The 11,327-nt window shown below is 39.3% G+C and overlaps 1 long non-coding RNA gene across 1 annotated transcript; it reads right to left on the bottom strand.

The window, feature by feature from the left end:
• Nucleotides 1–402: 402 nt before the first annotated feature.
• Nucleotides 403–7,033, bottom strand: LOC139687086 (uncharacterized). Its single transcript, XR_011700594.1, has 3 exons — nt 6,954–7,033; nt 5,029–5,169; nt 403–529 (listed from the first exon to the last, which is right to left on the bottom strand). It is a non-coding gene; the product is annotated as an uncharacterized lncRNA (long non-coding RNA).
• Between the last annotated feature and the right edge of the window lie 4,294 nt (nt 7,034–11,327).

The following is an 11,327-nucleotide window of genomic DNA, read 5'->3' as shown; positions in this document are numbered from 1 at the left end:
GCCGTCAAAGAGGCCGTGACGACGTGTCTTCGAGAGGTTCCCGATGATGCCTTGGCGGGAGCGTTCCAGGAATGGGAACGCCGCTGGAACAAGTGTATCGACTCACAAGGGTCCTATTTTGAGGAATATTAGCTTAAGATATGTAAAAGTGTAATAAATTTTTTTTTTCCTGAGCTCAGTACACTTATTTTCCGGACGAACCCTGTATATACACGATACATAGTACTAGGACTCACCCGATGTCCTTAAGGACCCTCTCGACGGCCAACGCCTGCTTCCTGGCCGACAGTACCACCTTCTCCTCATCTTCGTCACCTTCCTCTCCGCTCCGGGCACTCCCCCCGCCGGCCGTCGACCCCATCTCCGTGAGGCCACGTATCTGGAGGGCGTGTGCCGCAGATAGGAGTGCCGGGAGCTGCCCCCGTCCCACGCCCACTTCCCCGCAGTACATGAAAGCGAGGAGGGAGAGGAGGTGCGAGGGGTGGATGCCCTCGAGGAACACCACGGGGTGCTGGCAGTACGGGACGCTCTTGACCACAAAGAGAGAGAGAGAGATTACAATTATTACACTCAGGGCAATACTCGTACGCTTTTCCATTTGCGTTTAAACTGAAGTTCATAGCATTCCTGAGTTGAATTGATGATCAGTGAGAAGTTGCAGTGTAATTAAGTCGGAATTGAGAATAACATTAAGTTAAGAGTTAAGAAACAATTTGGGGATAATGAATGTCTTTGAGAGTTACGGATGTTTTGGGCTTTAAGGCATAGACATATTTAGAGATTTAAATTGAGCAATGCGCAACACCCCCGCAATGAAATAAAATAATTAAACAAAACACGCAGGTCGGATACTTTTCGTACACAAAAGCTTATGCATGAAATGATGGTTATACATGAAATGGAGGCTTACTTGAAATTAAGTTTATGCATTAAATGGAGGTTTACATGAAATGCAGGTGAACATGAAATGGAGGTATTACATGAAATGGAGGTTTACATGAAACTGAAGTTTACATGAAATGGAGATTTACTTGAAATGGAGATTCACTTGAAATGGAGATTTACATGAAACTGAAGTGTACATGAAATGGAGATTTACTTGAAATGGAGATTTACATGAAATGGAGCTTTACATGAAATGGAGATTATACATTAAATTGAGATTTACGTTAAATGGAGGTTTACATGAAAGGCAGGTGAACATGAAATGGAGGTATTACATGAAATGGAGGTTTACATGAAACTGAAGTTTACATGAAATGGATATTTACTTGAAATGGAGATTCACTTGGAATGGAGATTTACATGAAACTGAAGTGTACATGAAATGGAGATTTACATGAAATGGAGCTTTACATGAAATGGAGGTTTACATGAAATGGAGATTATACATTAAATGGAGATTTACGTTAAATGGAGATTATACATTAAATGGAGATTTACATGAAATGGAGGTTTACATGAAATGGAGATTTACATGAAATGGAGGTTTACATGAAACTGAAGTTTACATGAAATGGAGATTTACATGAAATTGAGGTTTACATTAAATGGAGATTTACATGAAATGGAGGTTTACATGAAATGGAGATTATACATTAAATGGAGATTTACGTTAAATGGAGATTATACATTAAATGGAGATTTACATGAAATGGAGGTTTACATGAAATGGAGATTTACATGAAATGGAGGTTTACATGAAACTGAAGTTTACATGAAATGGAGATTTACATGAAATTGAGGTTTACATTAAATGGAGATTTACATGAAACTGAAGTGTACATGAAATGGAGATTTACTTGAAATGGAGATTTACATGAAATGGAGCTTTACATGAAATGGAGATTATACATTAAATTGAGATTTACGTTAAATGGAGGTTTACATGAAAGGCAGGTGAACATGAAATGGAGGTATTACATGAAATGGAGGTTTACATGAAACTGAAGTTTACATGAAATGGATATTTACTTGAAATGGAGATTCACTTGGAATGGAGATTTACATGAAACTGAAGTGTACATGAAATGGAGATTTACATGAAATGGAGCTTTACATGAAATGGAGGTTTACATGAAATGGAGATTATACATTAAATGGAGATTTACGTTAAATGGAGATTATACATTAAATGGAGATTTACATGAAATGGAGGTTTACATGAAATGGAGATTTACATGAAATGGAGGTTTACATGAAACTGAAGTTTACATGAAATGGAGATTTACATGAAATTGAGGTTTACATTAAATGGAGATTTACATGAAATGGAGGTTTACATGAAATGGAGATTATACATTAAATGGAGATTTACGTTAAATGGAGATTATACATTAAATGGAGATTTACATGAAATGGAGGTTTACATGAAATGGAGATTTACATGAAATGGAGGTTTACATGAAACTGAAGTTTACATGAAATGGAGATTTACATGAAATTGAGGTTTACATTAAATGGAGATTATACATTAAATTGAGATTTACGTTAAATGGAGGTTTACATGAAAGGCAGGTGAACATGAAATGGAGGTATTACATGAAATGGAGGTTTACATGAAACTGAAGTTTACATGAAATGGAGATTTACTTGAAATGGAGATTCACTTAAAATGGAGATTTACATGAAACTGAAGTTTACATGAAATGGAGATTTACATGAAATGGAGCTTTACATGAAATGGAGGTTTACATGAAATGGAGATTATACATTAAATGGAGATTTACGTTAAATGGAGATTATACATTAAATGGAGATTTACATGAAATGGAGGTTTACATGAAATGGAGATTTACATGAAATGGAGGTTTACATGAAACTGAAGTTTACATGAAATGGAGATTTACATGAAATTGAGGTTTACATTAAATGGAGATTTACATGAAATGGAGGTTTACATGAAATGGAGATTATACATTAAATGGAGATTTACGTTAAATGGAGATTATACATTAAATGGAGATTTACATGAAATGGAGGTTTACATGAAATGGAGATTTACATGAAATGGAGGTTTACATGAAACTGAAGTTTACATGAAATGGAGATTTACATGAAATTGAGGTTTACATTAAATGGAGATTTACATGAAACTGAAGTGTACATGAAATGGAGATTTACTTGAAATGGAGATTTACATGAAATGGAGCTTTACATGAAATGGAGATTATACATTAAATTGAGATTTACGTTAAATGGAGGTTTACATGAAAGGCAGGTGAACATGAAATGGAGGTATTACATGAAATGGAGGTTTACATGAAACTGAAGTTTACATGAAATGGATATTTACTTGAAATGGAGATTCACTTGGAATGGAGATTTACATGAAACTGAAGTGTACATGAAATGGAGATTTACATGAAATGGAGCTTTACATGAAATGGAGGTTTACATGAAATGGAGATTATACATTAAATGGAGATTTACGTTAAATGGAGATTATACATTAAATGGAGATTTACATGAAATGGAGGTTTACATGAAATGGAGATTTACATGAAATGGAGGTTTACATGAAACTGAAGTTTACATGAAATGGAGATTTACATGAAATTGAGGTTTACATTAAATGGAGATTTACATGAAATGGAGGTTTACATGAAATGGAGATTATACATTAAATGGAGATTTACGTTAAATGGAGATTATACATTAAATGGAGATTTACATGAAATGGAGGTTTACATGAAATGGAGATTTACATGAAATGGAGGTTTACATGAAACTGAAGTTTACATGAAATGGAGATTTACATGAAATTGAGGTTTACATTAAATGGAGATTTACATGAAACTGAAGTGTACATGAAATGGAGATTTACTTGAAATGGAGATTTACATGAAATGGAGCTTTACATGAAATGGAGATTATACATTAAATTGAGATTTACGTTAAATGGAGGTTTACATGAAAGGCAGGTGAACATGAAATGGAGGTATTACATGAAATGGAGGTTTACATGAAACTGAAGTTTACATGAAATGGAGATTTACTTGAAATGGAGATTCACTTAAAATGGAGATTTACATGAAACTGAAGTTTACATGAAATGGAGATTTACATGAAATGGAGCTTTACATGAAATGGAGGTTTACATGAAATGGAGATTATACATTAAATGGAGATTTACGTTAAATGGAGATTATACATTAAATGGAGATTTACATGAAATGGAGGTTTACATGAAATGGAGATTTACATGAAATGGAGGTTTACATGAAACTGAAGTTTACATGAAATGGAGATTTACATGAAATTGAGGTTTACATTAAATGGAGATTTACATGAAACTGAAGTTTACATGAAATGGAGATTTACTTGAAATGGAGATTTACTTGAAATGGAGATTTACTTGAAATGGAGATTGACATGAAACTGAGGTTTACATGAAATGGAGGTTTACATGAAATGGAGATTTACTTGAAGTGGAGGTTTACATTAAATGGAGATTTACATGAAACTGAAGTTTACATGAAATGGAGGTTTACATGAAACTGCAGTTCAAATGAAATGTAGATTTACATGAAGACGACCACCACTCCGGATGGCCGTCGACGGCAAGAACCGACACGGATGTGGACAGAGTGAGGACACTGCTGAACACAGACCGACGCTTAACCAATGAAGAAATTGCAGACCCTGTATTTCCCTAATGAAAAGACAGCTCAAAGGACAACGTTTTGACTCGATAAAGGCCGTTCAAGAGGCTTCGACAAAGGTCATCTACGGCATCCCCAAAGAAATTTTCCAGCGGGCGTACGGGGAATGGGAGCAACGTTGTACTAAGTGTGTAGCAGCTCAAGGAGCATACTTTGAAGATTATTAAGTCGATGTAAGTATATCGTCAATGAAATTCTTGTAAAAAAATCAGTCCTACCACTTTTGGGTGCGACCGTGTAAGTTTAGGTCTAATGGATATCATACATGGAATTGTGGTTTATATTTTAAATCAAATTAAACCACAAAGAGCATTATTTAAGAAGGATTCCCAACATGACCTCAATCCAAAATAATAGAACCTACCTTGAACATCCTCTTGAAGTACGGACTGCAAGCGGACAACACAACCCTGTGTGCCTTGACATGCATCCCTCCACACGCAAGAGTTACATCCACAAAGTCCTCATCGTCGCGCAAGGTTCCAAACTGGGAAGTGATGTTCGTCTGCAAATGATAATTAGAAAGAACTCTTTAAAAACATAAGTTCTTCATTCATTTGAATGATTAAAAGAAAACATGGACAATGCCACATCCGCTAGATACGTGTTAAATATTAAATGTTCCTCTGGTACGATGCTGGTCCCAGAAATACCCGGCCAGACCTAGATATGGCGGTAGTTATTTGAAAAATATCACTCTATTAGAAAGTACGCAATCTATAGAGCATATGTTTCAAGTTTGAAGATGCCACCTTGTTTAGTATTTCTTTGGCAGGCATCTAAAAGTGAATTTTTCAGAAGAATTTGCGAAAATGCAATGAGAAAATTGGTCTTTGCTACATGTGATACGATATACTTTTATTAATTGAAAGGCTTCTTTGCCCCCAAGCCAATGTAGTAGAAGCTGAACTGGTTTATTCTACTCTTCTGGGAGTGAGTCTGCTCCTTCTTTGCTTATACAACAGTAATATTATACAATTGGGCAGCAGAGTTTAAACGAGGCCACAGTAGGAGAACATCGCTATTGGGGTCGATCAAATGAAATGACGACTCAAAGAAACGGCAAAGAAAATCCACAAAGTGATACTGGATGATTGTTGACTGAAAGTCCACGGACTAGCAGACATGGTAGGCATTTCAAAAACTGCGGAACATCGCATATAAACTCAAAATTATGGACATGAGAAAGCTGTGTGCAAGATGGGTGCCGCGTTTGCTCAGACTCGAGCAAAACCAGTGCCGTGACGATGTTTCAATTGAGTCTTCAGCAAAGTTTCACAGCAATAAAGCAGGGTTTTTGTGCCGTTTCAATAACCAAAGATGAAACATGGGTCCATTACTGCACGCCCGAGACAGAAGAACAATCAAAACAATGGATTCAAAAGGGAAAACTGGCTCCAAAGAAGGCAAAGACCGTTTTATCTGCAGGCAAGGTCATGGCGTCAGGTTTTTTGGGATGTGCGTGGGATTATTTTCATCGACTACTATCTAGAAAAAGGAAAGACTATCAACGGCGAGTATTATGCAAACTTATTGCAACGTTTTAAGCGAAGAAATCAAGCGAAAGCGTCCGCATTTGGCTCTAGGAGAAAGTGTTGTTCCATCAAGACAAGGCACCAGCTCATAAATCCGTTATTTCAATAGTCCAAATTCATTAATTTAAGTTTAAAATTGCTCGTACCTCATGCTAACCCTATTCACCAGATTAAGCCCCCTACGGATTATTTTCTGCATTTGCAAACTTGAAAAAAATGGCTCAGATGGTCAAAGAATTTCGTACCGTTGAAGAAGTTATGTCGTGTGGCAGTCAATGGCTATTTTGAGAAGCTAGACAGTTCTTAATATAAAGAAAAGGGTATCAAACTAATTGTAATTCGCTGGTAAAAGTGTTCTATAGAGCTGAGATGGAGATTATGTTGAAAAATTAATACATTTTTATGTCCAAACTCTTTGTGTTTCCTCTGCGGGGTCAGGTACCTCTGGGATTAATCTCGGAAATGTTTCAGACCATCAATAAGTAACTCTTTTAGTAGAAACTCATCGCCCAAGGTTTGTTCTCAAGAAAAAACAGCTGAGATTGTTTGAATAAAGGTAACAATTCGTTTGATTCCTCTTAAAATGTCAACATCAGAATACTTCCATCCTTTTCCGTCAAATCAAAGTATTGAATGTTAATTCTGACCTTATAAATCAAGATACATCTCTCGCACCGGGAAACACGGCAAATCCATTGGTGCGCAAGGTTGCGCATGAATCCAAAGAGAGACGCAAATAGGAAACAAGACTCACGAGGAAGTTGTTCCACCGTAAGCAGAACTGCTGTTCGTCTTCCGACGTCTCCACATCCTCTCCGCCCTGCCTCCTGCCCTGTTGCGGCCTGCTGCGTTGCGTCTCCCTCTCGTCCCCAGAAGACGATGCAGAAGAGGGAGTCACCGATACATTCGGAGCCTTCCTGCGTGACTTGCGCTTGCGTCTCTTGCGTAACCTGTCCCCGACCGCTTCATTCTCCACCCTCCTGGCATCAACGTCACTCCCCACTTCCTCAACCCTCCTCTTCTTCGCCCTACCATCCGCGCAAGACGACTCCTCTGCTGCGCAACCCCCCACGCAACCCTCTTTCGTCCCCCCATCGCAATCAGATACACCAGGCTGCGCATTGACCGCAAACGACAGCTGATCTTCACCCACGCAACCCTTTTCGGCATCCGACTGTTGTGGTTTTGCGCAGATGGGTCCTTTGTTGCCAACGTGGAATTCGGCAGAGCTTGTTTCTGCCTTCTTGTTGGCACAAATCTCATTGCGCACCATGATGACCTCTCCAGAGGCCACGTTTGACCCCTTCAAGCCGTCACTGGCATCCGATTCGACCTTTGACTCGAAGCCCTTCGAGGAATCGATTCCTGCGGAGTTGTCCTGGTCACCTAGATGCACAGAGAGTGAAAATAATTCAATTAACGCAGTTGGCAGCATGTTGGACGCAATTTCATTACAACTGAATGGAGGACACGCAAGGAAAACAACGGGAATATTCACAGTCAACACATATTTAACTTCAATAAATTACACGAGTAGGAAACTGAAAAATAATGCACGTTTGTTGACCACAAAAAAATGACCTTCAGAAGCACTCCTGGTGGCATGTGGAGGTAACACTCCCCCTGAACACGCACGTGGAAGTAACACCCCATCAACACTCATGTGGAAGTAAAATTCCCACCAACACGCACGTGGAAGTAACATTCACCATCAACAATCATGTGGAAGTAACATTCCCCAGCAACATGCATGTGGAAGTAACATTCCCCAGCAACACTCATGTGGATGTAACATTCCCTACACACGCATGTGGATGTAACATTCTTACCACACGCATGTGGAAGTAACATTTCCCAATATCCCAAAAGTGGAAGTCACATTTCCCATCAACCCTAAAGTGGAAGTAACATTCCACACCAACACGCACGTGGAAGGAACATTTCCCAAAACACTCATAGTTTGAATATTACATCTACATAATATCAGTGGAAGTCTTCCACTCATGTGGAAGTAACATTACCCATCAACACGCATGTGGAAGTATCATCCACCAGCAACACGCATTTGTAAGTAACATTTCCCATCAACACACCTTTGGAAGTAACATTCCCCATCAACACGCATGCGGAAGTAACGTTCCCCAGAAAGACGCATGCGGAAGTAACATTACCCACAAAAATGCATGCGGAAGTAACATTCCCCATAAACACTCATGTGGATGTGACATTTTCCTCAACATTCATGTGGAAGTAGCATTCCCCATCAACACTCGTGTGGATGTGACATTTTCCTCAACACACATGTGGAAGTAACATTTCCCATCAACCCAAAAGTGGAAGTAACATTCCATACCAACACGCACGTGGAAGTAATATTTCCCAAAACACTGATAGTTTGAATATTACATCTACATAATATCAGTGGAAGTCTTCCACTCATGTGGAAGTAACATTCCCCATCAACACGCATGTGGAAGTATCATCCACCACCAACACGCATGTGGAAGAAACATTCCCCATCAACATTCATGTGGATGTGACCTTTTCCTCAACACGCATGTGGAAGTACCATTCCTCATCAACATGTGGTGGATGTAATATTCCCCACCAACAAGCATGTGAAAGTAACATTCCCTATCCACATGCAAATAAAAGTAACATTTTCCTCAACATGCATGTGGAAGTAACATTCCCCAGCAACACGCATGTGGATGCAACATTCCCCATAAACACGCATGTAAAAGTAACATTCCCCCTCAACACGCATGTGGAGGTAACATTCCCCATCAACACGCATGTGGAAGTAACATTCCCCCTCTACACAAATGTGCAGGTTTGAGGTCATTATTCATCCATTGTATTTCAAGAAGCAGAAGTATGGAGACATGTTCTAGTATTGTGTCAACATGGTGAGTTTTAACATTGTGCTGTTATCGAATTCTAAATGGCTCAAAAAGTGACTCCTACTAAGAGATTCAATCTTCATTTTAAAAGGGCTGTTTATTTATGTGACAATGCCTGTTGATAGGTCTACTGTAAATATCGATGGGCGGTAGAAGTTTATGGTTTGCAAGCCTGGAAAAGTCATAATTTTTGATGAAACACGCAGCAGACGACCGATCACTGACCCACACATGATATAAACATTGCAAACTAGTCGAAGATTTAATTCAAAATGACCAAAGGTGAATCACTGATATCAAAAGCATACATCGCAAACTATATTTTTGGAATACATCCACTGTGGAACATGTTTTGGCTTCATTATAATTGAACAATAAGGAGAATACCGTGATATATCTGTCTACGATGGGTCCATCACGTCGTCTCACAGACAGAGATCAAACACAAAACCCTCCTCCTTATTATTCCCATGCAATACTGCGATACCTTATCCAATTTTTACATGTTTTTCCTTCACAACTCAAAGAGACATCTCAAAGGATAATCATTACACCTCCGGACAATGATGAGGTGAAGGCAGCTGTCAAGTCCTACATTCGAGAAAAGTCAGAAGTTTATTTCTGAGGGACGGAATGAATTTAACTTGTTACACACGTTGGGAGATGAAATGTTTGTTAGCCTTAATGTTGGGACTACGTTGACCAATAAATATATGATATAGGAACATTAATAATCGAACTGGTGAATGTGGTTTATGCCTCCAATCTTGCCTTGCACTGCCTGGAAATCCACTGATACAAACCATCTGGGACTATGATCCCGGAGGGAAACACATGTATACCCTGCCTTAAGATATTACTCGCCTATGAGTCTATTCTTTGTCTTTTAATTTTAAATTTTCTTCATAGCAATTCGCTGCTTCATGGCCGGACGGATCTCTTCCTCCGTCCTCTAAATCATTCTGGTATTGTTTTATCCACTCCACGGCCTTGCTGTCACCCACTTCCTCTTGCCCGAGTCCAATTTCCCGCTGTGGGAAACGGGCTTCCTTCCCCTCAATTAACCCCTTTTGTACCACTCCATGCTCAGAGTGCACCCCTGGGCAGTTACTGCCGTTACTCTGATGTTCTTTTTGGTAAAAAGCCGTTCTTTGTTGGCTTTCCTTTCTCGTTAGGTTGAGAATTCATCTTAGATTCTCAGTTTTAAGTTCCTTCCTCTCGCAAACCACACTTCCAACTCGGCTGTGTTTATTTCTTTTCAATTCCATTCGTTTCTTAAAGTACAATGACCGATCAAGGTGGGACTTCACCCACCGGGACAATTCACACTTGCCCGCTTGGGAAGTCAATGACCATTTGGGCCAATGCGGCCATTAATATTCAGCCTACACTCGTACTAACGTCAATACACATTCACCAGTTCGATTATTAATGTTCCTATATCATTATATCAGTTTGTCATCGTTATATTTCTTACCTGTCGGGACATGTACGATGCCGACTTTGTCCACCGAACCACAGCCGTCAACCGTGGTACAGAGAGAGGTCTGCGCATTGGCAGGCGATGATGCCATGGCACCGGTCTTCCCGCTCTCAGATTCCGACCCCTTTCCCAACTCCACCAATCCAATCCTGCTGGCCAAACCCTCTTCGGGACAGAGCGCAGAAGGGAAAGCTAGCGGAGATCTGTTTCCGTTCTCCACACAGGCCTGTCGATGGGGAATAGGAGAAGAACAGAAATGTTGAAACAATTTTTTATTTATTTATTTATTTACACAATTACGTCGCAATTAGGCGAATTTCCTGGTGGTAAAGGTTAAGTTAGGTCGAAGATAACTCTAACTACGAAAATTACATACGTACACATATAAAAACAGATAAGAGATAAAATATTTTTACATACATTCCGCATCCACACGAATGTGGAAGTAACATTCCCCACCAACACGCACGTGGAAGTAACATTCCCCACCAACCCGCATGTGGAAGTAACATCCCCCCCCTCAACACGAATGTGCAGGTTTGAGGTCATTATTATTCATCCAGTGTATTTGAAGAAGCAGAAGCATGGAGGCGTGTTCTAGTGTTATGTCAACTTGGCGAGTTTAACATCGTGCAGTTATCGAATTCTAAATGCCTGAAAAAGTGACTCCCACTGAGAGATTCAATTGCCGTTTTAAAAGGCTGTTTATTATTATTTATTTATTTACACAATTACGTTGCAA

The sequence above is a fragment of the Hetaerina americana genome, unplaced genomic scaffold, assembly GCF_022747635.1.
Source record: "Hetaerina americana unplaced genomic scaffold, ioHetAmer1.1.p SCAF_161, whole genome shotgun sequence".
NCBI classification, from domain to species: domain Eukaryota; kingdom Metazoa; phylum Arthropoda; class Insecta; order Odonata; family Calopterygidae; genus Hetaerina; species Hetaerina americana.
Note: the sequence above shows the minus strand (reverse complement) of the source record. Positions and strands in the feature narration are given on the sequence as shown.